This window comes from Megascapheus bottae, chromosome X, assembly GCF_031878675.1.
Source record: "Megascapheus bottae isolate mThoBot1 chromosome X, mThoBot2.hap1, whole genome shotgun sequence".
Lineage (NCBI taxonomy): Eukaryota > Metazoa > Chordata > Mammalia > Rodentia > Geomyidae > Megascapheus > Megascapheus bottae.
Genome location: NC_143547.1, coordinates 60,179,156 through 60,184,510, shown reverse-complemented (window position 1 = coordinate 60,184,510; position 5,355 = coordinate 60,179,156).

Sequence of the window (5,355 nt, the reverse complement as noted above, 5' to 3'; positions counted from 1 at the left end):
GTGTCTCTCCACACAGGGATAAACATCCCATGGGCATTTCACTTGCTTGGTTGCTGGACTTGAACTCGGGGTCTGGGTAGTGTCCCTCAGCTCTCCAGCTCAAGGCTAGCACTCTGCCACTTTGAGCTCCAAAGCAACTCTGCCTCAGCATTCTGCTGGCAGATTAGACACCACAGTCTCACAGGGACCTTGCTTTGCCCGGGCTGGCTGGAAACTGCAGCTTTCAGATAAATGAGTCCTACAAAAGGCCAAGTTACTCCAATTAGAAGCAACAAGGTGGTCAACTCAGAAATAGTCTCTAAGCATGATCTTCCCTGGAACTTGGTAAGAGCCAAAGTTACATCTGAATAAGGATTGCTGTCCTTCTCCATGGGCCAGCTGGAAATTGCTATAAGGAGACTTTATAAGAGCAGGCTAAATAGCAATTAAGCAATCATTTTGGTAGTCCTAATTTTCCTTTTTTCTCTTTCTTTAAACATTTAAGACAACTTCACTTTCAAATATTGTTTAGAAACCCATTTCCAATGTTCTTAATAACTTTTACTGATACTGGCTTAAACAATTAACACCTTAGGCTTTATTTGCAATTGAAAAACCTTTAAGGGCACAAAGAACTCCTTCTGCCCTCAGGCCCCCTAGGGCCCAAGGCACTCCTCTTGCCTTTTAGAAAAAAAGGGGCGCTTTTGCAGTTTAGATTACTGTCTAAAACTCCAACAACAGTTTAAACTGAAATAACAGTTTTTCCCTAATGCAAGAACTATAGACATCAGTGCACCAAAAGCCTAAGTCTGGACTTAGTTTCCTTCCCTTTTTTAAAATACACCCAATTGCATGGAGATAAACCTTTAAACATTCCTTTAAAATACTAATCACATTATCCACATTTTACCATCAGATTTCTAGTGTCAGTTTGCAAGAAAAGACAGACAGGCAAAGTTTCTGACGTTAATGAACAATTTTACATTGAGATCTCTAATACATGTTTCCAAACTTTAACTTAAAGTAATAAATCCCAAATTCCCTAACACCTCTGTGCTGAACAGGATACAATGTTTACAATGTAAACAGCTGTATGCCTTGCAATAAAATGCAGATTTCAGGATCTAGAAAAATATTTACCAGCTTTTCTTTAAGACAATGCAATAAACCTTTGAGATATAGGAAACATTCAAACCTACTAATTTTTTTGAAGTTCAGACTTAGATTTACCCAATTCCCTTTGTGTTTCAAATGAGCTCAACCATTGTTTTATACAGCATGCTGACAATTTAACCTTGAACATGTTCACTCACACCCATTCACACACACATTCATACTCAAAGATCTTAAAGCGCGCAAAATTAATATCGGCCATTCATTTTCCGGAAAATTTTAGTATCATGAAGGTTTTTTGCTAATCTTATTCTTGTGGGTGACAACCAAGTTTTAAAACAAAGCCCTTTTTACCAAAGCGACTAGCTAAAATTAAAGACTGAAGCTTGTGTCCTGCCACCAACTGTCTCTAGACTGTCACTTCAGCAGGTTGTAGGAAAAAGGAAACTAGACGAAGACTGTAGCTGCTTTGTCTGGCCTCTGCTCACCTCAGCTGCAGCCAATTGGGAGGGGCCATACCAGGCCCGAGTGGAGCGAAAAACTTTTTACTTCCCAGAAATATTCAAAAAGATACCAAGGATGTGCTTGTGTACACGCAGAAAAACCATAAGGATCCATATTTAGAACTGGTACCAATTTTAAAGACAAAACTGGACAAAACAAAACAAAACAAAATACCCAAGGAAAACTATGTAACACGAACAAGACAGAGAAGCAGAGACTTTTAAACAGAATCAGACATTGACATATAGCAAGAAATTTGGACTCAATCAGATACACTTAACATAAAAAACATGAGCTCAAATGAATGTTTTCACCAAACAGTTATTTTTAGATTTAGACATGTCTTGCTGGTGGGACTCTCAGGTATGCCTTGTTATCGACAAGAAACTCAGAAGGGGGGGGTCAAGGCGTCCCTTGACCACCCAGGCCTCTATTTTAGGCCCACAGTGCACCTTTTCAAACAAACAAACAAAAATAAAATAAAATAAAATAAAACACAGACATACAGGGGGTCGGCCGACTTCTACTTACCTCTGGAGGCCTTTGCTTTTCACCTGGGCATCTTTTACAAAAAAGGTTATTAAGAAGAGGGATGGTAAAGACAAAATAATGTCACATATTAAATTGTGTAGAGTCAGTGAATATGTAAAAGGTCCCTACATAATAGTAAAAGGAGGAGAAACACAGCTCATATGAATGTGTGGAACAAGTGGATCAGTAGCAGTCCCAATTGACATGCACAAATAACTCAGGTCCTTCCCACGTCGCAGGATGCACCACTGGAGGGTTGGGGGTGTAGGCCCAGTGAGTCGCTGCTTGGATGGCCACTGTCACTCTCCACTATCCGAACGCAGTGTTCAGGCAGCCAGCGGGCGTCATTTTCTCCTTGTGAAAAAACACATACATGCCCTCGACCCCAGGTTAGAACAGGATCGGGTCCATGCCAAGCACCAGTTAGGGGATCCTTCCACTTTACTAAGGCAAAAGCACGCTGCTCTCTTTTTTCCCAGAATCGCTGAGCAGCAGATAAATTATTTGAATCCAAATTCAAAAAATTTAAAACAAATAAAGCATGATTAAGTATATTCACAGGGGTAGCGGGATACGACTCTCCTTTCTGTATTTTAGCAATTTGATGTTTTAATAATCCATTAGCTCTCTCCATGATGCCTTGACTTTGAGGATTGTAAGGAATGCCAGCAATATGAGTGATATTATAGGAATGGCAGAAGGATTGAAATGCTCGGCCTGCATAGCCAGGGCCATTTTCTGTTTTTATTTGCGAGGGAATCCCCATCACAGCAAAGCATCGAATGCAGTGAGAAATACAATGTTTAGTGGCTTCCCCAGCAAGGGGGGTGGCCAAGATAAAATTAGAATAAGTATCTACAGTAACATGAACATATTTTAATCGGCCAAATGATGGAACATGCGTGACATCCATCTGCCAAATGTGATTAGAAAGCAGTCCTTGTGGATTTATACCTAAATGGGGGGCTGGTGAAAAAGGGACACAGTTGGAGCAAGTTTTAACTATTTGTCGTGCTGCTTCTTTAGATAATTTAAACTGTCGGCGCAAGGCTCGACTGTTTTGATGGTGGATGGCATGTGACTGCTTAGCAAGTTCAACCTGAGTTAAGTAAACTCTGGTGGCAGAGTCAGTAACCGCATTGCCCTCACTTAAAGGGCCAGGAAGATTAGTGTGAGCTCGAACGAAGCCAAAAAAACAGGGGTGGTTGCGAGAACAAAGCAAAGTTTGTACTTGGCGAAATTGGGTCTGGATATTGGAGTTAGTAGTTCCAATAAAGGGAACAGTTTCTATGACTTGAAGAGCACGAATTACATATTGACTGTCTGAGTATAAGTTAAAGGGCTCGTCTTGTAACAGGACGAGTGCTTGTAAAACAGCCTCCAATTCCACCTCTTTGGCGGAGGAAAAACCTGTAACCCAAGATTGAGTTTTCCCATTAATGGTCAAAGCAGCCGTTCCATTTGAGGATCCATCTGTAAATACCAAAGCGGCAGAAGATAAAGGCGAGGCCTGAACTATGGAAGGAAATAGAAACGTATGACATGCAGCAAATTGGAGAAGTTTGTTAGACGGGTAGTGACGCAAAATTTTTCCCGTATAATTGGCCCAAGCAATGGCCCAAGGATCCCAATGGGCGAATAGCCAATCTTGTTGTTGTAAATTATATGGGACACAGATAAAATGAGGTTCCTGACCTAAATATTTACGGGAATCCACTCGGCACATGTGTATCAGATTAGCTACCAATTCGTAGTAGGGGGTCAGCACTTTGCCTGGTGTTGATGGTAGATAAAGCCATAAAAGTGGGCCATCCTGCGACAATACAGCAGTTGGGGAGTGAGAAGTAGCTAAAATGTAAACTCCCCATGGTTTAGAATAGTCACAATAGTTCACTTGTTGCTGGGAAATTGCCTTTTCTACAATTTGGATGGCCCTCCTGGCGTCAGGATTTAATTCGCGCAAGGATGTAGGGTTGGTATCTCCTTTTAAGAGATCAAAGAGGGGCTTTAACTCTCCTGTGGAGAGCTTTAGATAAGGCCGAAGCCAATTTATATCTCCTAAGAATTGCTGAAAATCATGAAGAGTTCTTAAGTGTGAAGTTTTTAATTGTATTTTTTGGCTTTTAAAATAGTGTGGGCCTAATATATGGCCTAGATATGTAAAAGGGGGGTGTTCCTGAACCTTTTCAGCTGCTATTATAAGGCCAAAGAGGCTCAGATCTTGCTTTAGTTGTCCAAAGGCTTGTCGTACGACGATAGGGTCAGAACAAGCCAACAAGATGTCATCCATATAATGAACAATATAAACAGAAGAAAATTTTTCACGAGTGGAAGAAATGGCTCTAGCTACAAAACTTTGACATAAAGGGGCTATTTGCCATACCCTGTGGAAGCACAAGCCAGTGATATCGCTTCATGGGTTCTTTAAAATTAACAGAGGGGACGCTGAAGGCAAAGCGCTTACAGTCTTGAGGCGCCAGGGGTATAGTATAGAAACAATCCTTCAAATCTATAATAATCTTATAAGTATCCTTTGGGATTGCCATGGGTGAAGGCAAGCCAGGCTGTAGGGCCCCCATCAGTTCCACTGACACGTTCACTTTCCTCAAATCCTGTAACAGCCTCCATTTACCTGACTTTTTCTTTATAACAAAAATTGGAGAATTCCATGGAGATTTAGAAGGGGCCACATGTCCCAAGTCCAGCTGTTCCTGTACCAGCTGCTGTACTGCAATGATCTTTTCTAGCGAAAGAGGCCACTGTTCGACCCATACCGGTTCTTCAGAGAGCCAATTTACGGGATCAGCATGAGGGGGAGGGCAAACGACAGCTCCCATTAAGGGATACCCTAATCCTTGTCTCGTAGGGTGAGACTGGGGTTGGAGTGGCTCTAGCTCCCCCTGTGCTGCTCCGCCTAGTCCCCTAAAGGGGAGGAGGCCTTGATCAAGTAACTGCTTAGTGACCGCAGCACTAGGACTAAACTTATACACTCCCATTTTTTCCATGATATCATGACCCCATAAATTAATTGGCAGATGATCCAGGACAAATGGCTGAAAATGACCAGACTGCCCTTCCTCATCTCTCCAAACAAGGATCGCACTGCTCTGCTGTGGGTCAGTTGCTTGCCCAACCCCCTGTAGGGAAGTCATAGAGGTTGTCAGGGGCCATTGGGCTGGCCAATGTTTTTTAGATATCACAGACACATCCGCTCCTGTGTCTAATATT